Source organism: Lissotriton helveticus, chromosome 7 (assembly GCF_964261635.1).
Source record: "Lissotriton helveticus chromosome 7, aLisHel1.1, whole genome shotgun sequence".
Taxonomy (NCBI): Eukaryota; Metazoa; Chordata; class Amphibia; order Caudata; family Salamandridae; genus Lissotriton; species Lissotriton helveticus.
In genome coordinates this window covers 1,286,226,117-1,286,253,840 of record NC_136068.1, presented here as the reverse complement: position 1 = coordinate 1,286,253,840, position 27,724 = coordinate 1,286,226,117, and the positions used below count along the sequence as shown (strand labels likewise).

Sequence of the window (27,724 nt, the reverse complement as noted above, 5' to 3'; positions counted from 1 at the left end):
ACTAGATAAATGGATTCTTCAGTTGAATGGTACTGCCATGGGCAATTCGGCAGCTCCTTGCTACGCTAATATCTATATGAAAGTTTTTGAGGAGTCACACATTCTTTGCCAAAACAACTGGCTTCAACATGGGAAACTGTACCTACGGTACATTGATGACGTCTTTTTACTATGGGAAGGTTCTTCTGAAACCCTTGTGAACTTTCTAGAATCATGGAACAATGTGAATGAACGTATCCAATTGACTTGGGATTACAGTGATAAATGCATCCACTACTTAGATGTGGAATTACATCGAGACCCAAATGACTGGTTCACAACCATATATCGAAAACCAACAGACAGAAACTCCATATTACATTATAGTAGTTTTCATCGACTTAGCCTCAAAAACAACTTACCGTTTGCCCAGCTACTAAGAGTGAAACGTATAGTTTCCAATGACCACGAATGTAAACAAGCTCTCAGAAACACTTTGGGGAGACTCAAAGCACGTGGGTATCCCACACCCATTTTGGAGCTAGCCATGGAGAGGACTGACAAAATTGCGAGATCTGAATTACTCAAATCCAAACCAAAGAAAACCACTGACCGCATGGTTGTAGTTTCCAAACACTCAAAGATGTCAAATCAGTTTCAGCATATCATTCGGAAACACTGGCCCATACTTGCAATGGAACCTGACTTTAATGGCCTATTTAACCAACCTCCCATGTTCGCTTTTACCAGGGGTCGTAATGTCAAAGAGTTACTGAAAAAACCTACCTCGATCACCACTCCACTGGTTTACAATGGTTTGAGACCTTGCTACAACTGCAGCAATTGTGGGAACTGCATCCCTGGAAACAGAACCACTCACCCCATGAAAGGACACGTCATAAAATTGAGAGTGAACGCTACATGCAATAGTAGTAACGTCATCTACATGCTGAAGTGCCCATGTGGCAAATGTTATATTGGGCACACGGAGAGAAAGATCCGTGCACGTATTCTTGAACATAAAAGCAATATACGTACACAGAATTTGAAGTCCAGTGTGGCTACCCACTTTATGGAACATAGACATAGTGTGGCCCAATTGAAATTTCAAGTACTTGAACAAGTTAAGATTACCTGGAACAATAAGAATACTCTTCTGAAAAGAGAGAACTTTTGGATCCGCCTGATGTCCACCATGGCACCGCATGGTCTCAATGACCGTATGGAATTTTTGTGCTATCTGTAATCTGCTCTTACATGTTTGCTGGACTCATTATCCTGTGTTTTCATCACATGCCTTTTGTTATCTTACTCTTACAGTGTCACTTATCTTGCATGTTATTTTGGCTTTCTATCGTTTTATTTGTCTTTCCAATATGGCCCCCACCTTGTCCACCACTTCCCCTTGAGCTACACTTGACCGGTAGTCCTTTGTTTATTTCCCGGGTCACTTTTGGTTTATTGTATTTCCTCACGACGGCTCCGCTGATTGATCACCGACTCGGCGGCTCTTCACGGAGCTCGCTTCACGCTTGCACGATGTAAGTACCTTGGTTGGGACTCACTAAGCTGCACGTTATCTTGGGTTATTTTGGTTCTGGAGCACGATTTTTATAACGGCGTCAGATTACTCGTTTTAAACACGCTTTTGGTTTACTCCATATCTTTTACCACAGAGGGCTTTAATAATCTGTTTCACCTCACCTTGTGATATTACAGCGATCATGGTTCGAAGGGGCACTTGGAGCTTTTTTCTTTTATCTTCATTCACTGGGGACATAACTTTGTTGGTTACTCAGGTTTTTGCACGATTGCATTTTTTCACACACTCTATGACGTATGTAACTCAATATGTTTTATTTTGGATACAAGACTGAATTGTTTCATTTTGGATTGTTTTCGTAGAGTATTCCCCTGAAGAAGGGCTTGGCCCGAAATGCATCGGGATGCGTGATTATTTGTTTGGAATAGACTAACCGTGGATGGATATTCACTTGTGGACAACTTTCTTGATTCTCACTTTTGAAACATGAATAAAATGTGAAAGCTGATGATCACTTCATACTGAACCAACGTCTTTACGTTCATGCTTAATTGAATTAGACCTATTGGTCTTTATTGTTGTGCGCAGAGGTGCTCTCTCAACTGAGTGAGCTTTGTATTAGTACCTGGGTTTCTACACTGCCAGCGCAGACAGTGTTTCCTCTTGCTGCACACTTACTGCCTAAAAGACATTACCTCGATTACCCTCAGCTGTGCGAGCTCCCATTCTAATTTAGTTTTTATTAATGGTGCTTTATCAGCAGCCGTGACCGGAACTCTGTTGAAAACCTGTTTGCCCCTGACGAAGTGCGACCTGGCATGAAACGCGTTGGGAAGATTTTGGGACAAAGTACAGCGAGGCACTCCTGCTGTGTTTGCGCGCTGTTTCTCCATTAAAGAAGTGGCTAAGAGAAAGCGTCTGTGTGGGCCTCCTCATTTGCAGGTGACTGTGTTTGGAACATATATATATATATATATATATATATATATATATATATATCCACTCGATCCTCTCGCTCGACGAAGGGACGACAAGCCACACCAGCCAGGTACGATCAAATTTTCTTTATTGGGCACAAAAACAGACGCGTTTCGAGCTCACGGGCTCTTGGTCACATGACCACCACGGACATTTTGCAATTGATATAGATAACAAAAGGATAACAAAGGAAGAGAGACTCTGTGTTCAATTTCACACAGGGTTTCCAAATGTGCCATTACGTTTAAAATAGAAAAGAACATTTGATTTAAATTGTAAGGCACATTTCCAAGGTGTGTGGTGTATTTTAGCAGAAAGGTATATGATGAATTTTCATTTAAGTTACAAAAAAATATATAATGGGTATAGTACCCGATTTCATATTCAGTTCTGAGAACTCAAAATACGCAAAAGGAGGTCAGAATGCTACTAAGGAAGAGCGAAAACATAGGTGACAGGCGGCAAAGGTGAAATTAAGGATCAGGAGAGAAATCTTTGGGAAAGGAAAGGAAAATGAAGAAAGAAGGAAAGCAGGTTAAGTCAGGTGTAGTACCATTGTGAATCAATCTTTCATCCAAACTAATTAACAGCTCCTCCCATATCCTATGTATTCTCCTCAATCCACCAATTATCTGAGTATATCAATACTAACTCAGAGATTATAGAGACTAGTAATCAAAAACTACAAGAGGTTCAATGTATAAGAAAATCACATTTACACGGAAATGCACCCCTTCTACTCATTACTGGAAGTTCCAAAAATAAATAAGATATCTATATAAGTATCAATATAGACCCGTGCTCATCGCTAATGTGTAAATTTTTGTGGAGTTGTTATGCTCGTAACCATATCTTCTATCCGTGATGCACATTATCACTCCATCAACAGCCCGGTTTCTAGAAGAAGTAAAAGTAAAAGGGTTATGATTAGTTTTATAAATAACCGTAGTGGCTGAACATATATAGATAATACAATCTCATCTCAATATCTCAATCTTCAATATTAGTCTAGGTCCTCCAAGTCATCAATTTGCTAACAATACACCAAAAACACCAAATTGATTGTACAGTAACAAATCATAAATCATATAACATCAGATTATCATGGAATCTGGATATCCAGAAGCGGGCAGAGGAAGCTCTCGGTCAGAAAAATTTCACAAATGTACATACATTTCCTCATCAATATTCATCCCCATAGGAGAGATACTGCCTGCCTGAAGGATGAACTTAGACTCTGCTCTATGTAGTGCTGTCACTCTGTCTCCTCCTCTCACATGTTTGGGAATTGAGTCAAGGGCAAAAAATGTTGCCTTGGTCCAGTCCCCATCATGATGGGTATGGAAGTGCTTGGCTGTGCTGTAGGAAAAATCCTTGTTGGTAATTGCACGCCAGTGTTCCAGGATTCTCTTTTTGACTGGAAATGTTGTTGACCCAATGTACCATTTGCCACAAGGGCATGTTACTACATAGACTACAAAGTCTGTGGTACAGAGAATTTTCTTGTTGATCTTCCATTTCTTGTTCACCCTGCTGAGTACGACCTCCCTTACATTAGTACTATGTCTGCAAGCCTTACATTTTCCACATTTTTGGAATCCTCCCTTCGTCTCCAGCCATGACTTTTTGTTTTCCATATGGCTCTGTACTATTAAATCTTTAATAGATTTGCCCTTCCTGTAGGTTATCGATGGGTGTTGACCTAATCTCTCTTTCAGGGTTTTGTCCTGTAAAAGGATATCCCATCTCTTCCTTACAATCTTGCTGAACTCGGGGGATTGAGTACTGTATGTCGTTATAAGTCTTATGGGGGCATTGGATGTATTTTGCATACTCTTGGGTGTTCTGAATAAAGCATCTTTCCTGTCAATTTGAGAGACTCTCACCTCTCCCTTCTTAAGCATATTAGGATGATAGTCCCTCACAGTAAACCTCTCACGCATTGCTTTCTTATGCCTCTCAAAGGATTCTTGGGAACTACAGTTCCTCTTGGCGCGCAGAAACTCGCCAAAGGGTATTGCCCATCTAAAGCTGGGGGGGTGACAGCTTGTCGAATGGAGTACCGAGTTCCCAGCTGTTTCCTTCCTGAAGATTTTAGTCTCAATCCGATTCTCAACAATCCCTAGTTTTATGTCTAGGAAGTCAATGGTACTCTGACTATGTTTCATTGTGAATTTTTAATTTAAACAGTTCAAATTAAGTACATTCACAAATTTGAGTAGTTCCTTTGCGCTTCCTTCCCAAACAAAGAAAATGTCATCAATAAAATGAAGCCAGATGTTCACCTTACTTGTCCACTGTTCTAGGGCATCGTTCCTGAGCACCTGCTCCTCCCACCATCCTACCAATAGGTTGGCATAACTGGGGGCAAAGCAGGTGCCCATCGACGTGCCCTGTATCCGTTTGTACAAAGTACCATCAAATAGAAACACATTCTCTTCGAGACAGAGCTCTATCATTTGTAGCAGCATTCTAGAGTGGGCTTTCAAATGTCTACTTCTTGCCTGTAGAAAGTACTCACATACCTTCAAACCATCCCTGTGTCTTATTGATGTATAAAGACTCTCTACATCTAGGGATACTAACCAGAAGTGAGGCTCCCAATTAATGTTTTCTACTTTCTGGAGAAAGTCTTTAGTGTCCTCTATGTGAGATGTAAGTTCATTTACATAGTCCTTGAGAAAATAATCTACATAGTGCGATACATTCTCCAATAGGCTATTAATAGAGGACACAATGGGCCTTCCTGGGGGTTCTGTTTGGTTTTTGTGTACCTGAGGAAGTAGGTAAAGTGTGGGCGTGGTATATATATATAATAACTACTGGCAGTCGCCAGTAGGTATTTATAGTTACAACCTAGTTTTCATAGGAAAAGCATTTTTTGATTTGCTAATAACTTTGGCGTCGTTTGACGATTCTATGCGAAATTCTTAAAAAAAAAAGTATATCCAGGCCAGCTCCTATCCTGAAAGTTTGGGGGTGATTCGTAAAGTGGGGTTGAGAAAAAAGGGGGTCCCAAAACGCATTTTTCTCATGTTAATTTCCATAGGAAATTTTGCGACCAGCTACAGCCCGAACTGCTGAACGGAATTACTTCAAAATTGGCAAAAAAGAAGAGTTTGGTTCAGAAAGCGACCTTTTTTTAAAATGGTGTAAATCCGTTCAGTAGTTTTTGAGAAATTAAAAAAATAAGAGTAAAAAAATCAATTTCCCATAGGAAACTTTGGGCAAGGCTACAGCCTTAACTTCTGAACGGAATTACCCCAAATTTGGCAAAAATTTAGTGCTTGGATCAGAAAGCGAGCTTTTTTTCAAATTGTGTAAATGCGTTCTGTAGTTGCTGTAAAATTAAAAAAATTAAAGTTTTGATATCTGGGTGGAGCCTAAGTCCAGAGCATAAGCTTAACTGTGATTGGCTGCCAACACTCCAAACCAGGAAGTGTTGCCAGCCATCTTGTGACTCAGTAAAAGCGAGTCATCAGAAAACAGAGAAACAAAGGAATAAAATAAGAGAAGGGGGCAGGGTAGAAACACCCAGACCCACTAGGTCTGCTCAAGGGGTCCCAGAAAGAACCCCAGGTCCCAAAAAAACATTTAAAAAAATAATTCGCGCTGGGGTCGCGGGTTTCTGCGTTTTATTTTAATGAGGCCCCTGGGTGGGCTAGGTTCCGGGGGCATTTCTTAAAAAATAATAGCGGGTGTTCGCTGGGGATGCAGGGGCCCACTGGGTCCCCGCAGCCCGGGGCTTCACTCATGTTGGGATTGGTTGCGAGGCCCCCTTCCTGGCGCACTCCATATGCTTATAACTTTGCCGTCGTTTGATGAATCTTTACGAAATTTTCCAAAAAGTTTCTCTTTTTTGATCAGCTCCTATCTTGAAAATTTGGGGGTGATTGGTCAAGGGGGGGGGCGGAGAAAAAAGGGGGGTCCCAAAACGTGGAAACTTTGGACAAGGCTACAGGTCAAACTGCTGAACGGAATTATGCCAAATTTGGCAGGGAGAAAGGTCTTGGTCCAGAAAGCACGCTTTTGGTAAAATGGTGTAAATCCGTTCAGTAGTTTTTGAGATATTAGGTTGAAAGTATTTTATTCAGCACAACATACAAGGACAAACATACATCATCACGGAGCATCTTGTTAGGGCGGGTGGAGCCCCATCCCTAGCTGGAACTGTCAAGTGCAGTGTGTGTGTACCAGTCCGCCATAGCCATACATGGTATGCACTGTCGCCGTATGAGATAACATTTCCATTGCAAACGCCCCCCCAAAAACCCCAACATCCCAACTCCCGGATCCCAGTCCCCCCCTCCCCCCTCCCCACCCTACGTCCAGTGCACAGACTCCATCCAAAGTGTACACCAAAGCCACCTCCTACAGGGGAAGTGAGTCTCCCATCAAGTCACGGGGCCTGTGCTGCCGGGTTCGTGAGCCGCATGAGGCGGAGGTACTTGGGACAGGTAAGTTCTTTAAATTCTGTTAGCAGCAAGGAATGAAATGGCTGCCAAAGCTCAGTAAATTGCATTACATCCCCCGCCACTGTGAGCGACAACTTATCCATTCCCAACATGTGCCACAATCTATGGAGCCAACCTGTGACAGAGGGCGTCGTGGCAGTGCGCCAGTGTATCAGGATATTTTGAACCGCTGAACCTAGCGCAATGGCAATCTGCCTACCCCTACGGGATCTGAGGGGGTACATCAGTCCATTCGGGAGTACCAGCAATGTGTATGCGGGGAAGCGTGGTAGTTCAATGCCAAAATGGGTATCATTGTCATCCAACACTTCCCTCCAGTATGTGTCCAGGAGTGGGCAGTCCCATAGAATGTGTGTAAGTGTACCTCGGTGCCCGCACCCTCTCCAACATGTGTCCTCCTTGCTATGGTCAAATTCGTGAACCCGTTCTGGTGTGTAGTACCAGTAGGTGGAGACCTTAGTCAGTGTGTCAGTGAGACCCATGTGGTACGCCGAATGCCTTGCTCTATAGGATATGTGCTCCCATTCTTTAGGGCTCAGTGTCCTCCCCAACTCCCTTTCCCAACGTTCCCTCCCAGGGTAATAGAGGTGTGTGGAGGGCGGTTGTAGCAACTTATAGAGATCCGTAATCAATTTTGAGTCCGACGTACGCGTTAGTAGCCACTGTTCATATGGTAGAAAGCGCCTATCAGCCGTCTCTCTCACCTGCGGTTGAAGAGCCCAATGGCGAGCTTGCATATAGCGGTGCCTTTCAGTCTCAGGGAGTGAAAACTCCTGGCGAAACTGCGTGAAGGGGACAACCCCCTCCGGGGCGTACATATGACACAGGGCTCTACAGGCACCTTGCAGCTTCTAGATGGAATAAGCTACCCACGGCGTTGCGATTAGAACCATCAGAACCAATCTTTAGAGCAAAGCTTAAAACTGTACTATTCGCACAGTAAGTTGTTCCGCATGTGTAAGCTCCAGTAATTATCTGCTCTTCAGCGCGGGGACACGCCGCTGTGCGTCACCAAGCGCTTTACAAAACCCCCTAAATAAAATAAATAAAATAAATAAAACATCCTGCCTGTCTCCAGTGTGTGAATGCTCCCCGTTCCATTCCTGGGGTGAAGTCTGGATTGTCCACTAACGGTGTGAGTGGCGACGGGAAAGAGGTGAGGCCACACGTAATGGCAGTGGCATCCCAGACCCGCAGTGGCACTCTAGTAACAAAGGAGGCGTACAAATTTTTGGGCCGGTGAATCCGGCGCAGAAATGGGATTTCCTGCAAGGGCCTACCCGCCACTGCCTGATCCTGGAAGAGCCAGTGCTTGTCGGATTCCCACCTACTCCATTCCACGAGGTAACGCAGCTGCGCTGCCCGGAAATACCTACGAAAGTCAGGTATCCCTAACCCTCAGGAGCCAATAGTGAGAGGGCTCTACGCATTCTGGGTTTTTTCCCCTGCCAGATAAAGCGCGAAACGTCCGCCTGTAGTTGCGGGATCCACCCGACCGGCGGCTGGAGCGGTAGGGTCAGAAACAAGTAAAGCACCTGCGGCAGAACCGACATTTTAACGGCGGCTATCCTGCCCAGCCAGGAGAGGGTGCCGCGATTCCAACGGCCCAGTTCCTCCCTGATTTTTGCACCCAGTGCCGTGTAGTTGAATGATACCATGGCCGGCAAGGTGGGAGCTATCTGGATCCCCAGATAGGGTACCGCCGCTGATGACCAAATCATGGGGAATCGGCCCTGTAGGTAGGTCCTAGTGGCCGGTTCAAGGGAGACATCTAGAGCCACCGACTTTCCCATATTCAGTTTAAACCCCGCGACCGCGCCAAAGGAGGCCAGCTCCTCGATGCAGGCCGGTAAGGCCGTCCGGGGCTCGTCAAGCGACAGGATGACATCGTCAGCGCAGAGGCTTATAGCGTGTGCGAAACCTCCCATCCGTACTCCCGCCACCGCCGGGTTGCCCCGCACTCGTTGGGCGAACGGCTCCATATAAAGAGCGAAGAGCAGGGGCGAGAGTGGACATCCCTGCCTAGTGCCCCTTTCGATGTTAAAGTCTCGAGAGGTATACCCATTCATGCGAACCACAGCAGTTGGCCGTCTGTAGCAGGTAAAGATCATGGAGCGGAATTTATCCGCTATGCCCCCCTTCACCAGCACTTGTTCCACGTAAGGCCAGTGCACTCGGTCGAACGCCTTCTCCGAATCCACCGCTAACATCATTCGTTCCCCCGGAATCCGGGATGCTTTCTCGAGCAGGTGGACGATCCGTTTTGTGTTGTCAACCGTCTGTCTCCCCGGGACAAAACCGGCCTGATCAGGATCTATAAGACTGGATAAGTGAGGGGCTAAGCGGGCGGCTAGGATCCCCGTGTATAATTTTAGATCAACATTCAGCAGAGATATCGGTCTGTAAGAACCACAGTGCTTCGGGTCCTTCCCAGGTTTGGGGATCACTGTAATGGAAGCCCGTAGAAGATCAGGCGGGATGGCCCCCGGTGCAGCAAACGAGTTGAAAAGACGGGTAAGGATAGGGGCCAGCGTCGTGCAAAACGTTTTGTAGAAGAGCGTGGTGTATTCATCCGGGCCTGGCGCTTTGCCATGTTTAAGCCTGGCGATGGCAGAGATCACCTCTTCTATCCTGATATCCCGATTCAAGTGTTCCACCTGCAGGGGGTCTAGGGAGGGCAAGGTGGCCGAGTCTAAATATGCGGCCATGGTTGGTTCGTCCGGTGGCTCCCCAGTATAGATATCTTCATAAAACCCGCGGAAGACGGCTGCAATACGAGCGTCATCCGTCTCCACCGTCCCCGTAGGAGTCTGTTGGCCAGTAACTTGCCACAGCGGTCCCCCCCTGTGTAAAAGGTGTGGCGCAGCCGGAGTGCAGCGTACTCCGCTCGGTCCAAGTCCAGGGCCGCCAGGACCTTCCTCACACCCTTGAGCTGCCGCCATATTCTAGGGGCCCCTGTCCTGCGATGGATCTGTTCGAGCTCGCGGACCCTATCGGTGAGTTCTTCCCTCTTAGCCTGCCTCTCTTTATTATTTTCGGCAGAGGAGATTGCTAAGAATTCCCCCCTGAGGACTGCCTTCAGGGCTGCCCACTGTGTGGCCCGGGCGGTGTCAGAGTTGTCGTTGTGAGTCTGATATTCCCGGATCGCGTCCTCAATATGGTCCACCACCACTTTCCTTTGCAGCAGGGTGTCACGGAGGCGCCCCGTCCTGGGGGGGAGAGCTGCCGGAGGCAGACACAACGTAGCATCGACCGGGGCATGATCCGATAAGGACAACACTCCCATGTCCGATCCCGAGACCAGCGCTTGCACTGGAGACGTGACCAGCAGGTGGTCCAGCCTCGCGTATGTCTTGTGTGCGTGGGAGTAGTACGAATAGTCCCTGTCCGTGGGGTGCAGGTGACGCCAAAGATCAAGGAGGCCCACCTCCTCCAGCCACTCCTTACAGTCGCCCGAGAACTCCCCGACCTACGGGTAGCGCTGCGCCGACCTGTCCGTAGCAGAATGAAAGACCATGTTAAAGTCTCCTCCGATAATAATATGTCTGTCTTGCGAGGCAGTAATATCCTCAACCGCCGATCGCAGGAAACGTTCCTGTCGTTCATTAGGGCTGTACAGAGACCCAATTGTAAAAATAAGACCCCCAATCCTAAACCGATATGCTAACAGTCTGCCCCTCTGTTCAGTGAGCTTGTGGAGGACCTCCCCTTTAAAGCGACTGGCCACCAGTATTGCTACCCCCGCCGTCTTAGTGGTGCAGGATGAGAAGAACTGTGACGGGAACTTACGGGAGTGCAGCCTATGTGTGTCTTGCGGCAGCAGGTGCGTCTCTTGAAGTAGACATATGTCCGCGTGTGTATTCTCAAGGAGAGAGAGCACTGCCCGCCGCTTGACAGGATTATTCAAACCCCTGACGTTCAGGGTAACTACATTAAAAGTGTCAGGGGGCATAGAAAGGAATGTGGAAGAAGGCGTGAGGGTCCCGCCCGTATAAGGCAGGGTGCATGGGCGCCCATAACGTTACCAGAAGCAGCAAGGCAAAGAAGGAAATGTATGTGTGCGCGCAGCTTCCCGGTCTAGGCAAGCTAAGGTGTATGACCATCGCTAGAACATCCAACAACCGTACCGTGCACTGGACGACCCTCCCCCTCCCTCCCAACTCCCGGATCCCTTCCCCCCATCTCAACTCCCCAACCACCCCCAACCCTGACCCGCAACCGGAACCCCCCCAACAACCCTGTCTCCCCCCCCCTGGTTCCCCAACTGTTCCCAAGATCCCATTGTCCCAGTCCGGTCCTCAGCGGACAAGTCTGTGGCAAGTCACAAAAGTGGACGTCCAGCCACTACGCTCCAACCCACCCCCCCCTCCCCCGGGCCCTCAAACCTGCATTACAGTTGAAGCGATGTCGATCTCCCCCCGAGTTCTTCTCAAGCTGTCAGTGCAACATCGTCGGACGCCGTGTCCCTGGCCACTCCCCGCACAGCGCTGTCCATCTCAGCTCGAATAGTGGGTGAATCCGGCCGTGCGGAAGAGGTAGAAGACCGTCGACCAGGGACCGAATGCCAGCCATCTCTGGTGACGCGCCGTCGGCGTGGAGTGGGTGCTTCTTCGTCTGTTGCAGTGATTCCCAGTACTCCACAGGTGTCCTGGAGAGAGAGTAGCTGATGCAGGGTTCCGTTCCAACGGAAGATAATGCGGAAGGGGTGGCCCCACGAATACCGAGTGTCATGCTCCCGCAGGAAGTCAGTTGCGATTTTGAAGGCCCGGCGTTTCTGCAACGTGACCGCCGACAGATCCTGAAATAGGGCCACCCGATGACCTCGGAATTCCAAGGATGGCTTCGATCGCGCTTCACGGAGGATCCGTTCCTTCAGAGGGTAGTCCGGCAGGAAGGCTAGGATATCCGGAGGAGGTGCCGAAGACCAGCGCCGCGGGCCCACTCTATGCGCCCTATCTATCCAGATGGAGAAGTCGGCCGGCTCCCCCAGAACCTCTCCGAACAAGTCTTTCAGGTATCCAGCCACGTCTTCTTCCTCTGCTCCGGAAGGAACTCTCCGGACCCGAATGTTGTTTCTCCGGGACCGGTTCTCAAGGTCCTTGGCATGTGCCTGAAGATCGATTTGCTGGTCCCGCAACCGTACCACCTCCTGCTGCAGCTGCGAGATCTCTTCGTCCCGGGCGTGTCCGGCCTCCTCCATTGTGGCCACCCTCTCACCCAGGCCCTCGACCTCCCTCCGCACCTCTCGCACTTCTCCAGCCACCTCCTGCTTCAATGTCTGAAAGTCTTCCCTCAGGGAGCTGAAAAGGGATTCCAGAAAAGATCTGGTGACCGGAGGCTCCCCTCCACTCGCTCCTTGGGAGCCACCCGGCGGGCTCGAGGATTGCTGCCCTCGATCCTGTCTCGCATTGCTTCTGCTCAACATGTCCGGCAAAGTTCGCTCCCCCTTCTTGATCCCTTTGTTGCCGGCCATTCCGCGCGGGATAGCGCCCTCCCGGGCTGTCCGTGATGTCGCCGGTCAGTCGCTGTCGCTCACCTCGCCCCTGGGGCACCACCAGGCCGGCCGACGCCGCTCTCCAAGCTGTGCAGCCCCTCAGCCACGTGCACAGCGTTCCGTTCTCTTCCACTTCCAGGCCGGGTACTGCTGCAGAGCCCCCAGTCCTGGTACCGTGCCGGCCCTGGTGTCGCCACGAGAGGAGCCCCCCACCGTCTCCACTGCCCGCACAGTGGTCGCTGGGCTTTCAGGCGCTCTGCTCACCAAGCTATCGCCGCCAGCGCTCCAACCGGTCACCAGCCCCAGGGCAGTTCCCTCGCCGTGCCGGCCTCCTCTAGATCCGGCCGACTGCCAGAGGCCCTCCGGCTGTGCAGGTCAGGCGCAAGCAGCACGCCTCCACTTTCGATGGCAATCGCTCAGGGGGGTAGTCCACACCACGCTGTCCGTCCTCCGCGCCACCCCACCTGTGTAGGCAACCGCTGGGCAGGCCGATTCAGCGCCAAACCGCCCTCAGGCCTCGTCTGCCCAAAGCATCGGCACAGTAGCCAGGGTCGTTCTCTATGGCGGGGAAGCCGAGCGGACCCTCTCTGCCTCAACCGATGAGGTCCGCCGGGCCGGGAGCCACCCGTGAAGCAACACCAGGATCAGAAATATAGGGCGCAGCCGCAGCGTCTCGTGGCACCACTCGACTAGCAGTGTTGTAGACCTTGATTGACCCCCTGTGCGTATGTTCCGTCGCCGGAATCACCCGCTGCTTCAGTGTTGCCGCAGGCCCCCCCCCCCGGCTCCTTCAATAGCGTGCGGCAGGCCGAGGGGGCTCCCGAACCCCGCCAAGGTCCGGCGCACAGGCCGCAGCCCCGGCCTCACGTAGCGGCCCACGCCGGGGCCCGCACCTCAGCTCCTCCGCTCCCGGGCGCTGGTCGTCTCGGACCTCCGAGACCCTCCGAAAGGTCGGGCCGGCGCCTCCGTCACCGCCAAGCAGGCCACGCAGGTCCAGGGCACCTCCAGGCAGCGCCACCGCCACGAGACAGGTCCCGTCTCCGACTCCGGACCGCGCACAGGGCCGCCGCCGCTCTCGGCAGTGCCTCCGGAGACTTTCACCGCAGCCACGGGTCCGCAGTCGGCTCAGGCCACGTCGCTGGGGTCCCCCTACCTCCCGCTGCTGAGGCTCAGCAACGCGGAGGAGATCAGTGCAGAATAGCGGTCTAAGGGCCCAGGCTTGGAGGAGCTCGCAGAGAGTGCGACCGCTCACTCCGCCATCTTGGCCACGCCGTTTTTGAGATATTAAAGAAAAAAATATATATATATATCTGGGTGGAGCATAACTCCCGAGTACACACTTGCCTCTGATTGGCTTCTAACACTTCAAACCAGGAAGTGTCCTCTGATTGGCTGCTAACACTTCAAACCAAGTAGTGTTAGCAGCCATCTTGTGCCTCGCATCGAGTGAAAATATAAAACAAAGGTCCCGGGGGCAATTTAATATACCGGAGCTCTGTCTGTGCGAGATAACCCTTTCATGGTCTCTCTGCCCAACATCACCACTTCACAGCTATGCCTTTAGAAGCCAGTCTGTCGGCTCACAGCTCTCTATCTTTGCGAGCTAGTACGCTGCTGTGCCTCTACTTCTGCGACCTACTACGCTGCTGTCCCTTTGGGAGCGGACGGCCCGTAGTTCTCGAGCCCACGAGCCGCAGTTGACCCTCTGCGAACCTGGGTGCGAACTGTTCATAAGTCACTCTATATGAGCATTGAAAAGCCATTTTGTGATTCAGTCCGTCAGCTGGCATCTGTCCGAGGCATCTCTGATAACATACCATAGTAGCTCAGTCTGTGCGAGATACCCCTTTCAGGCTGCGTCTCCCCACATCAGCAGGTAACGCACCCTCTTCCCACATCACCAGCATACCCCAAACAACCTTCTTGGGCCCGCAAGTCGCCCTCTGCGAACCACTTGTCGGCTCGCAGCTCTTCGGGTGTGACTTCTTGGGCCCGCAGTTGTATCTGTGAAGCCAAGACTGGAAATATACTGCATGTCTCTCTCTGCGAGATCCCTCTTCACGCTCCCTCTCCCCACATCACTGTTCCACAGCTATCCCTTTGGAAGCGACGGCCCGCACCTTTCCCTACACCAGTCGGCCCCCAGGTGTTCCTCTGCAAGCAGGTCCGCAGCTCTCCCTCTGCAAACTGATGGGCCGCGGTTCTCCCTCTATGAGCCGGCCAGTCGGCTTGCAGCTCTTCATCTACAAGCCAGCCCGCCGGCTTGAAAGTCTCTGAGAACATATGCAATGCAATGGAGGCAACGATCATGCAGGTCAGACACCCAACACTGCTCCAACATCCCCCAGCAGCAGCTCCTTGTCCGCCATCCCCCCTCATCCCCACCCCCACAAATAAATGTTACAGCCACGTTAGGGAATCTGGAACATAAAAAAATTGGGTAATGTCGTACAATTATTAATAAGAAGAAGCTTGTGAGGTTGGACAAATAAGAATCTTAGTCATGTATGGATTTACATATAAAACATTTTATTAAAACAAAACAACAACAAATAAAACTATGTACGGCCATGGCGTGTCATCGCTGGACCATATGTGAATCACAGCATGTAAGACAAAAAGAAAGATAAGATGGTGCATCATTCATCCAGCAAAGGAGAAAGAGAAAGAGAGAAAGAGTGAGAGAGAGGAAGAGAGAGAAAGAGAGAAAGAGTGAGAGAGAGAAAGAGTGAGATACAAGGAAGAGAGAAAGAGAGAAACAGTGTGAGCGAGAGGAAGAGAGAGGGAGAAAGAGAGAGAGAAAATAGTGAGAGAGAGAAAGAGAAAAAGAGTGATATACAAGGAAGAGAGAAACAGTGTGTGAGAGAGGATGAGAGAGAGAGGAAGAGAGAGAAAGAGAGAGAGAGGGGAAGTGAGAGAAAGAGTGAGAGAGAAAGTGACCTAGGAAGAGAGATAGAAAGAGTGAAAGAGAGGAAGACAGAGAAAGAGAGAAAGAGTGAGAGAGAAAGGAAGACAGAAAGAGTGGGAGAGAGAAAGAGAGACAGAGTGAGACACAAGGAAGAGAGAAAGAGAAACAGTGTGAGAGAGAGAAAGAGTGAGAGAGAGGAAGACAGAGAAAGAGAGAAAGAAGGATACAAGAAAGAGAGAAAGAGTGAGATACAACAAAGAGAGAAAGAGAGAAACAGTGTGAGAGAGAGGAAGAGAGAGAGAAACAGTGTGAGAGAGAGAAAGAGAGAGAGAGAAAGAGTGAGCAGAAAAGAAAGAATGAGAGAGAGAAGAAGAGACAGAAAGGAAGAAATGGAGAGGGAGTGGGAGTGTTGACACTGGACAAAATCTTTGCAGCTCACCTTTCTGCCACCAGTGTGTCTCCAACCATGTGCCGGGATATAGTGCACCCTCAAGTTTAGTCATCTGAAAGATAGTATAGAATTAGTAATGGCAGAGTACATACAAGTGCACACGCGTAATTCTCTGTCTCGCCGCTGCGCACCCAGGCTGCTGCACCCCATCCTCTCCCACTGCTTAGAGGTGTTTGTGTGCTCTTGTGCTCCCAGGCTGCTGCACACTTTCCACTCTCACTGCCCAGAGGTGACTGCCCGCTGCTGCGGAAAGAAGCCTCTCTGCTCACCTTCCGCCACCGGCATGTGTGTAAGAGGGTCCACTACATGCCGAAGCAACCTCATCAGGCGGTGCGTACTCGTGGTAAAGCAGAGCGCACAATTCAGAGTGGGTATTGATTGTCAGGATGGCCACGCATCCTCGCAGGTTGCACACGCGTTCAGCTCTGGTGGCACTGAGTGGTGGGAGTTCCGTATTGGGGGATGTCAATTCGTGAATCACAGCCTGTTAGATATAAAGAAAGATAAGATTGGCGTCATGCGTCCATCAAAGGAGAGAGGAAGAGAGAGAGAGAGAGAAAGAAATAGTGAGAGGAAGTCAGAGAAAAAAAGAAAGAAAGAGTGAGAGGAAGACAGGGAGAAAGAGAGAAACAGTGAGTGAGAGGAAGAAAGAGAGAAAAAGAAAGAAAGAGAGAGTTAGAGGAAGACGTAGAGAAAGAGAGAAAGAGTGAGAGAGACGAAGAGAGAGAAACAGTGAGAGAGAGGAAGAGCGAGATAAAGAGAAAAAGTGTGAGAAAGAGGAAGAGAGAAACAGAGGAAGAGTGAGAGAAAAAGAGTGAGAGAGAGAGGAAGAGAGTGAGAGAGAGAAACAGTGTGAGAGAGAGGAAGAGAGAGAAAAAGAAAGAAAGAGTGAGAAGAAGACAGAGAAAGAGAGAAACAGTGAGAGTGAGAGGAAGAGGGAGAGAAAAAGAAAGAAAGTGAGAGGAAGACAGAGAGAAAGAGTGAGAGAGACAAAGAGAGAGAGAAACAATGAGAGAGAGGAAGAGAGGTAGAAAGAAAGAGTGTGAGAAAGAGGAAGAGAGAAACAGAAGAAGAGTGAGAGAGAAAGAGAGAGAGAGAGAGAAGAAGAGAGAGAGAAAGAGAGAAACAGTATGAGAGGAAGAGAGAGAGAAGAGTGTGAGGGAGAGAAAAGAAGAGATGAGGTGGGACAGTGAGTGCCCACACTGTGGACAAAACCCTCACAGTTCACCTTTACGCCACCACTGTGTCTACAACCTCATGCCGGGACCTATTGGAGCCCTCGAACTCTCACATCTGAAACACAGTACAGAATTAGTAATGGCAGAGTATATACGACTGCATACGCCTTCATCGCTGTGCTGCCTTTGTGCATCCAGACTGCTGCACCCCATCCACTCCTGCCACCCAGAGTTATCTGCCCACCGCTGCGCACCCAGGCCTCATTGCTCACCTTTTCGTGGACAGGGCACCCACCACATCAAGCAGCCCCGCTCCGCAAGCTGACAAATCTTACATTTGGTGCTGCGTCTTGATTTTGCCATGGCAGAGGACATACTAGTGCACCGATAATCATCCAGGTTGCACACCCGCTCAGTTCTTGCGGTGCCACTAACTCAGTGACCAGTGAGGCCACGCACGTGGAGGTAGGCCCCTGATGTTCCATGGCTGAGGCCTAAACTGCGGGCCAGCACAGCACACAAAACATGAGGTGTCCGGATCACTGGGACGGGCCATCACGGTGGCGGGGTATCTGTGCCGGCCGCAGTGCATCAGGTGCGAGCAACTCTAAAATGGCGTAGAGCACGTGCGCCTGGTCTTTTTTATTGGTAGGGTCAAGTGTCCTGAGATTCCTGTGCTGGATGGGTATGGTGTGGATATATTCCAGCGGTGAGGGAGTGGCTGTGGCATACTGACAACTAGACCTGTGACCAGCAGATCACTACAATGAAAAACTGGGCCATGTAGCGTTGTTGACCTTCCCTGTAAGCGTGAGCGGAGTGGGCTGGCCTGGCGTATGCCAGTCCTGCGTGAGGCTGTGAAGAATGACTCCGGAGCTATGGGCGTGGCTCCGTCATCAGCTGTCTGAGGAATCAACTGATGCGGGTGTCCGTGTTGTAGTGCTGCCACCACCCGGATCGCAAGCTTCAATGTGTCACTCTGTGAGCCAAGTCCCACAACATGGCCAACATGGAAGGTACAGGGAATCACTGACCCTACATTCATCCATAGTCCATACAAAAAAGATGGTGGACAAGAAACATCTGTGTGGATATGAATGTTTATTGCACATTCAGTGGAGTGTTACAGCTGTAGCAATACTGGGCCAGGGAAAGTTTAAGTTTCAGCTTTTGGCACATGGAGGGCAGCCAATTAGAGCCAAGCTCGTTGTCGGAGTTAGACTGCGCCAACATATGTACTTATACAATCACTCCACCAATCCCCACGCACTTAAAAATTCACTATACACTCTCCTTGCGGTACTCTAATGATCCAGTTTCTAGGTACGTACTTGTACAATGACCGAGACAAAGTTACATAACCAAAGTTTTCCCCCACTGTCAAAGGTAAGATGGTTACATACGCTGTCCAGAGCACAATGTAATGTGGTATGGCCCAGGGGCAGCATGTTGCATACATAATGGACACACAGACACAGATATATAGTGGAACTGGGTATGGGCACGTGCGCTCGGCTCCTTTTTATTACCAGGGTCACATGTTCAGTGACGACTGTGCTGGATGCGTGTGGGGTGAGTGTAAGCCAGCCCTCCGGGAATGTTTGGTGCTGGCAACAAGTACAACAGTAATCATTGGATCAGACACAGAGTTTTAATCATAAAGGGTACATGAGTTGTGCTGCACTGAGGTAGGGTCATCAGAGGCATTCAGTGTGTTGGCAGCCAGCGATGATGCGTGGTCCGGGCGGGCCGCACTGGTAGCAATGTCTCTTGCCTACTGGACGGCGTCATCTGAAATTGCGACTCCATCTGAATTATGAGCCCTGCCGTCTGCAGTGTAGGTGTATGGAACAAAAGATGAAGCATTTATGAAATACACTGTTGAAATATGTAGGTTTCAGGGACGTTATAGTTCAAATTGTGAGCTCTGCTGTCTGCAGTGTAGACTGCCATTCAGTGTTCGTTTGGACTCGTAAGATGAATTTGGTCATTGTAGTAAAGCTATAACTGATATAAAACAAATTCTTGAAGCAAGGATACTAAAAGGATATTGTGTAGGTTTGAGGGACATTATACTTAGTTGCCTACTGCACTCTGCAATTGATGAATGAAGACTCAATTTTAATTGTGAGCTGTGATGACCGCAGTGCAGGTAGGAGGCAGCGGTCAGCAAGGGCCCACAGCCACGTGGCGTTGAGTTGATCTGCACAGTTATTGACAATTCAGCGTGTGTGCAGCCACCGATGATAAGTGGTGCACTGAGTTAATAGCATCTGAAGCAACCAGCGTGTGTGGAGCCTGCGATGATGTGTGGTCTGGGCGGGCCGCACTGGTAGCAATGTCTTTTGCCTACTGAATTCTGCCTTAATAAGGCTACGTGGTGATGACTTGTGGTGCAGTGAGTTAGTGGCACCTGAAGCACTCAAAGTTCAAAAAGTACTTCATTCGGTTAAAAGACAATAACCATAAAAGCAACAACATGAAATTACGATTTACACAGGGAAATTTAAAAAAGAACAGATCTATTATATTTCATCAACACCAATTGTTTTCCGTAATTTAAAAATATGTTTAAAAAAGCCTAAAACTACTGCAACAGTTAAAACAGTGCCCATTCTCTGAAGTTCTAAAAAAGCTAGGCGACATCTATATAAATTCATTTCTTTGAGGATTGGGATAATGAATTTCCTACGTGGTAAAATATAAAATTTACAAAAGAATAACATATGGATATCAGATTGGGACGAAGATTCATCACACGGGCACATAGGCAAATTTCACAACCATGAATTCATTTCTGGGAAGGACAAGAGTCTAAAAACAATATTTAGTCTAAAACGTGTCAAGAGAAATCGATCATAATTAGACATCGGCAGGGTTAAATATGGCTGTATTTTATCACCAATTAATAACAGGAGATGCGAGGTAACTGTCTTTTTATTCATTTCATCTCGCCTTCTCTTCTCCTCGAGGTATTCCATACACAATTTTCTCAACAATTTTCTGGATATATTAACCATTGTGAGTGGATCATCATAATATTGTTGGCAACCAATTTCAATAAGAAAACGTTTAACGTAATCTAGCCAATCAAATCTACCCACATTTTCCAATTTTAACACATCCTGCAACATAGCCCGATTCATGACACACTCATTAGTTGTCAATACACTATGCCACAAGAGGATGGGTTGTGTTCTAATTATATCTGATATATGAGGTTGTCCAAGTTCAGTGTGACAGATGTAGGTCGCAACACTTTGTGGTACTGTCAGGACATCCCTCATAAACTTATTTTCGGCTATTTGAATTGATTTTATATTCGAATACCCCCAAAGACCCGAGCCATACAAAGCTACTGATGTACACGTGGCATTATATATAGTTAAGATTTCTCTAATTGGTTTCTTGCCCAACTTTTTTATAAAATTCTTTAAGGCCATTATTGTTTTTAAGAACAAAAGAGTTCTGGCCTTTACAGCACTTGTCCAAACCCCAGATTCATGGAACAAAATACCAAGGTAAGGGAAAGTGGAGGTGTTTTCCAAAGGAACATTATTTATGAACATTCTTCTCATCTGCTTTCCGGTTCTTGTGCCACAGTTCATGGAGAAGGTTTTACTACAATTGATTTTTAAATCTAGACTCAACATGAACTTCTCAAAGGATGTTATCAGATTTTGTAGGGCCAAGGGAGTCCGTGCCATTAGGACTGCATCATCTGCATACAAGAGTGCAGGGATAGGTCTCTTACCAACCCTGGGCAAATCCCTGCACTCCTGCAGCAGATGATGCTCAAGTCCATTTATATAAACCAGAAATAAGAATGAAGCCAGGACGCACCCCTGGCGTACTCCGCGTCCAACGCCGAATTTTCTGGTACATTCGCCCCCCTTACCATAACGGACTGATGCTGTGGCTCCTGAGTATAATTCTCTTAGAAAGCAAATGATAGGATATTCCACGCCCAGCCCTTTCAAGATTGCCCACAATTTAACGTGTGACACGCAATTGAACGCCGATGTAAGGTCGACAAACGTAAGGTACAGGCGTTCACCTTTTAACCTGGTATACTCTTGATGAACAATCATTAAGTTTAAACATTGTTCAATTGTTCCTATGCCCTTCTGAAATCCAAACTGTAGGTCACTCATTATCTCATTCTCCTCAGCCCAACTTTGAAGTATTGCCAAGATAACTCTGCCAAGGATTTTTATAGATGAGTCTAGAAGGGAGATTGGTCTGTAGCATACACAATTTTGTCTATCTCCCTTCTTGTATATCGGTACAATAACGAGGTAAACCAGGACGGATTTAAACCCCTTGCTAGTGCTGCATTAAAAAGTTGCACCAGCATGGGGCCCCAGATCTCGCTATTTGCTTTATACAAATCTGCTGGGATCCCATCAGGACCTGCGGCCTTGCCACCCTTCGTTGCTTTCAAACCCATCATAACTTCCTCCAGAGTTATCACCAGTTTCTCGGCCCCTACTCCTATTCCTATATTACCCATTGTACTAGGACCTATAATAGGGCTTTCATCTTGGGACCTGTAAAGGTTAGAAAAATGTAACAACCAATCCTCCTCAGTGATTGCAATCTCCATGCGCGCCTTGAGGTTGTCGTAGAGAAAAGGGGCATTTATGGCCCTCCAAAATGCAGATGCATCCTTGAACTGTGATGCTTCACATAGAGCTTCTAGGGCCTCCTTTTTTATAACATTTTTCCTATTTTTTAAAGCCTCATTATATATTTTCCTAAAACCTCTAATTTGTAGAGGATCTCGGGGTGTCCTATGAACAGCATGTTTCAAGTCAATCAGTGCCCTTGTACATGCATTGTCAAACCAACTTTTATTACCCTTTGCCCGTTTCTTTGCCTCTACCCGCAGACTATTTTTAATTGTAGAAGCTATAATATTAAAATGCTCTATTATCTGTTCACTATTAGACTGCTCTACCAGGCTAATTGCGAAACTATCCGAACAAACATTCAACAAGTTTCCTAGGAACATTTCTGGGACCACCTTACCCCATTTTAGAGTATACCCATTCTGTCTCCCAAGGACCACATCAGGGACTGTGCGTAGGGAGAACACATCATCATGCTGCTCAAAAAATGGGTTTTCAACCTCCATTATTTGAGGCCGATGGTCACTTAATGGTAACTCCATAGTCTTTAGCCTCTTGATCTTATGGCTATAACTATTTGAGGAAATAATTAAGTCAATAGTGGTCAATGCTCCTCTGCCAATAAATGTGGGCACAAAAGGAGTTGGTTTTTGGGCGATTTCATTTGTATATCCCAGGTCGTACATAAATAATATTTCGTTTAATAAGTCCCCGGTCAAGGAGCGGTCAAAATGTGTTAGATTGATCTCCTGCTCTAACATTAGGCCACAGATGCCTTGTTTGCCCTTTTTACAGAGTGGACAATTAAAATCCCCCCCCCCCCCATAAAATTATTACTTCCCTGTCATTTTTATCTATTTCATGTTGTATATCCTTCCTCAGCATTTTTACAGTGCTAGGAATTTCATTTTTTGGGATATTATTGTAAAAATTTATAACAACAAAATTAATTCCCTTCTTGTTGATTAACGTTATCACTTGATAATAACTAGATTTTGGCGTAAAACAAACCTGCTCATACTTGAGCTGGTTTGAGAGGAACGTAATTAAGCCTCCCTTGCTCTCCCGTGTTGGCCCCCCACGGTCGGAGTGAAGAAGCTTCTATAGCCACTTATATACACTGGATCGATAGACCAGGTTTCTTGCAGGGCCAGAATATCGGAACCATTTATAACACTTTCCCAGGATAGATTTTTGATTTTCTGCTTCAATCCTGCCACATTCCAAAATAAAAGTGTGCTGGATTTCCTGTTCTCATTTACTACATAATCACCCAAGTAGGCATTACCCAGATCCTTTCCGCGTAACGGGGAGCTAGCTCCTCCACATTTTCCCCCCTCTTTTAGATTAAGGTTGCTAGTAGTCTTGCAACATTCATCTTCATTGTCACCATGAGTCACTGTGGGGACAGTTTCTGCTTGGATAATGTCCTCATTACCCTCCTATAACTTCTGATCTTTTCTATTCCCCTTGATTTTATCAGTGTTCTCCCCTAGTCCTAATGTTTTAATAAGGGGAGTATCCTTCTTGGGTCAATCCACAAATTCAAGGCCCGAGAATGCATCAAACCGATTGTGGGTTGGTATATTACAAGCAGGTAAAGCTATACCTCTATTGTCCCACAAGTAATTATTTCCAAAATTAGGGCCTGGAGTTGGTGGATAAGTCTGCCTGGGGTAGGAATTAAATGATCTCTGTGTTTGTGAGAAAAAAGTCTGACTATGTCCATGGTAGTCGAAGCCAAACCTGTTTGCAGACTGCCTTTCTACTTCCCGGTTTTTAGGATATTGGGGTGATAAATATGGATAGAAGTAGCTAAGGTAATGTGTAGAGATGGAATCACTACTTCTTGGGTCGTACCAATCCCCGATGTGCCTAACAGCTCTATGATCTTTAAAGTTTATGATGATTACATCCCCTTTCCTGTCTTTAGGACGTGAACCCACCCAAATCGAACACCTAACATTTAAAATTTCCCCATTAATGTGGGCAGGCAAAGGTCTATTGTTACATAACCAATAGGTAACTTTATTTCTTAAGGCTCGGTGGTCTTTCCTAGTACCTAAAGGGAGCTCAGGGACACCCGCCATAACAATCGCATAAGGGGCAGCTTCTGGCGGTAGATCTACTATTCTATGTACCTGAAGCACTTAGCGCGTGCACACCCGGCAATGATGCGTGGTCTGGGCGGGCCGCACTGGGAGCAATGTCTTTTACCTAATTAATTCTGCCTTATTAAGTCCACATGGCGATGATTTATGGTGCACTGACTTAGGGGTACCTCTGGTGCTCAGCATGTGCGCCCCTGTGATGATGCGTAGTCCGGGCGGGCTGCCCTGGGAGCAACGTCTTTTGCCTAATGAATTCTGCCATATTAAGTCCACGTGGCGATGACTTATGGTGCACTGAGTTAGTGGTACCTCTGGCGCTCAGCGTGTGCGCACCCTGCGATGATGCGTGGTCCGGGCGGGCCGCAGTGGGAGCAATATTTTTTGTTTAATGAATTCTGCCTTAATAAGGCCATGTGGGATGACTTATATTGCAGTGAGTTAGTGGCACCTGAAGCACTCAGCGTGTGCGCACCCTGCGATGATGCGTGGTCCGGGCGGGCTGCACTGGGAGCAATGTATTTTGCCTAATGAATTCTGCGTTAAGCCCACGTGGCGATGATTTATGGTGCACTGAGTTAGTGGTACCTCTGTCGCTCAGCATGTGTGCACCCTGCGATGATGCGTGGTCTGGGGGTACCGCACTGGGAGCAATGTCTTATGTCTAATGAATTCTGCCTTTATAAGGCCACGTGGCGATGACTTATGGTGCAGTGAGTTAGTGGCACCTGAAGCAATGAGCGTGTGCGCACCCTGCGATGATTTGTGGTCCGGGCGGACCGCACTGGGACCAATGTCTTTTGGCTACTGAATTCTGTCTTAATAAGTCCACGTGGCGATGACTTATAGTGCAGTGAGTTAGTGGCACCTGAAGCACTCAGCGTGTGCACACTCTGCGATGATGTGTGGTCTGGGCGGGCAGCACTGGAAGCAATGTCTGTTGCCTACAGGACAGCGTCATCTGCAATCGTCACTCCATCTGAATTGTGAGCCCTGCTGTCCGCAGTGTAGATCGAAGGCAGTAGTCTGTACAGTCATAAGTCTGCGGTGCTGTGCCGCTGGGTTCGCAGGGAGCCTGTGGCGAGGAGGCCCGCGGTCATGGCAGCAGCCACATGGCAGGGTGAGGGCCACCGCTCTGGCAGGTGCTTTGGCCTTCCCACAAGTGAACTACGCCCAGAGCCCCAGCCTATTGTTTCATACTCCTACGCTGGAGTGGCGTATGTTGGACCAGCCCACTCCACTTCTGCTTCCAGGGGGGACAACACAGCTACATGACCAAGATCCTCCCCACTACCTGAGGTAACATGGTTGCGTCTATTGTCCACAACACTACAAGCACCAGCAGTATATGTCCACATGGAGAGGTTTGTGCTCTGCATAGTGAGGTCTGTCCAGCAAATCACCGCTACACTTGGTATTAAGTGCGTTATTATTGATGTGTGCCTTGCGTCCTTCACACATACTTGGTTGCCCCATCTGTCAACATTCAGCTATTGTGTGGCTGAGGGACCATGCTGTTTTTGGAAGGTCCGCTGTCCTGTTCTGTGCTGCCTCAGTGGTAGTAGGGAGGGGGTTGGTCCGAGGGGGACATCCTGAGGCTGGTGGCAGTGGTTGTTGTGGCCTTCTTGGGTGTTGGAACTGCATGATCAGTAACTCTATGACATGTGTTGGTCTTCAGATGTGATTCTGGGCTGGGTTCCCGTTCACACTGTAGGTAGTCGTCCTGGTTTACACCAGTAAAAGGCAAATATTAGATTCCTACTGCTAAAGCAGCTTATTGCCTGTTTTTGGATCGCACCCCAGATTTGGCTGCTCATTGAAAATTTCGGGAAGTGGTGTTTTTGTGTTATTTTTGCACGGGAACACCTACTCTGCACATTATTACCATTAGTTGTTGCTCTCATTTGTGACGATTTTTTTTGCGGAAGCTATTGCTGGAAAACTGGGGATATCGGCTGTTTTCACTAGGTTGAGAATGGAATGATAATTTAAAATCACTGAAAAAAACATAGGTTTAATGAACATTATAATTAGAAATTAGCATTTAAAAAAACCTTTGAAATTCACTGAAAAAACCATAGGTTTCAGGGACGTTATAGTTACAAATTAGTATTTAAAAAACCTTAGAAATTCACTGAAAAAAACATAGGTTTCAGGGACGTTATAGTCACAAATTAGCATTTAAAAAACCTTTGAAATTCACAGAAAAAAACATAGGTTTCAGGGACGTTATAGTTACAAATTAGCATTTAAAAAACCTTTGAAATTCAATGAAAAAACCATAGGTTTCACGGACGTTATAGTTAGTTGGACATTTCACTCCTACAAAACCATAGAAATTCCGCCGTTATAGTTAGTTGAGCTAACTATAACTCGCACCCCAGCAATGCACTGCTGATGACGTCACATATTACATCATTCATGACATGGTCGGTGACATCACTGATGACATCTCAAATGACATCACTGATGACATCATTCACGTGAACATCTGATGCACCTCCTCACACCTTAATAAAACCTTTGATACAACCACTCTAAAAAACAGATTACCATTTTCAAAACGATAGAAACACCAATACCAGTTACTACGTACGCACTCACTGATTCCTAGGTCTACACACACATCCACTCATTCACCCATACAGTCACTCATACATGCAGTGACTCATCAATACAACACTATTATAGGCACTCATAAACATATACAAACACTCACACCGTCACTCATTCAGAGTTACTCATACATCTAGTCAGTCATGCAAAGAATCAATCACACTGCTATTTACTCACCTATACCGTTATACACACACAACCTCACTTATTCATACAGATACTAACATATGCTTACTCTCTTATACAATCACTGATACAAGTGCACACTCATCCATACAGCCACTCTCGCAATCACTGACTCTCACATATATTCATTTATATACCCCAACTCTCACATACACTGCCTTTTACATATGTAGTTACTTGGACATGTACTGAGATATACATTCACTCACCAACACACCCATACACACACTCACCCACCCATACAGCTGTTTCCACATGCACTCTTGAACCCATACACCCAGTGAATGAAGCACGCACACATCTATGCATAGAGTCACACACCTCCCACCCACCCACACACACTCAGGCACCCATGCAAATACTCAGGCAACCAATCAATAACCCATATAGACACTCATTTAGCTACCCACCAACCAATGCAGCAGCTTACACAGCAATAGACAGATTGATACAGACATTCATACAGTTTAGTCACTAACCCATGCATTCAGTAATCACTCACTTATACAGTCAGTCACACACCTACTAAATACTCCATCCTGACACTTATACACACACTCATTCAATACAACTTGGCCAATATATATATATAAAACATATTTAAACTTTACAGAAACACACAGTCACTGGATGATGTCATCAGTCATTTCATCAGTGATGTAATTTCAGATATCATCAGTGATGTCCCTGACCATGTCATGAATGATGTAATATGTGACATCATCAACAGTGCATTGCGGGGGCGTGAGTTACAGTTAGCTCAATTAACTATAACGGCGGAATTTCTATGGTTTTGTACGAGTGATATGTCCAACTAACTGTAACTTCCCTGAAACCTATGTTTTTTAAGTGAATATATATATATATATATATATATATATATATATATATACACACACAAAATAGTTACAAGGACGTAATAGATAGGTTCAGATTTTACACACACAAAGCAATAGAAATTCAGGAGTTAGAGTTGTCTCAAGAAAGTATAACTCGTGCCTTAAGGTAACTTTAACTCAAGGCACCGCCATGCAGAGTTTGCTCATTAGTAATTTTACAGCAAATGTTGCACTGAAATTATCAATGATGTCATAGAAGATGTCATGAGTGATTTAATAAGTGGAGCAATAAGCAGTGCATGGTGAGGGGCTGAGTTATACTTACCTTAGGACACAAG

General features: G+C 47.3%; 1 long non-coding RNA gene across 1 annotated transcript in view; it reads right to left on the bottom strand.

Moving 5' to 3' along the window:
- Positions 1–2,678: 2,678 nt before the first annotated feature.
- The window catches only part of LOC144767344 (uncharacterized), a 43,081-nt gene continuing 18,035 nt past the window's right edge, over positions 2,679–27,724 (bottom strand). The window contains exon 3 of the long non-coding RNA XR_013598157.1: positions 2,679–3,397. This is a non-coding gene — a long non-coding RNA (uncharacterized LOC144767344). The remainder of the gene's footprint in view (positions 3,398–27,724) is intronic.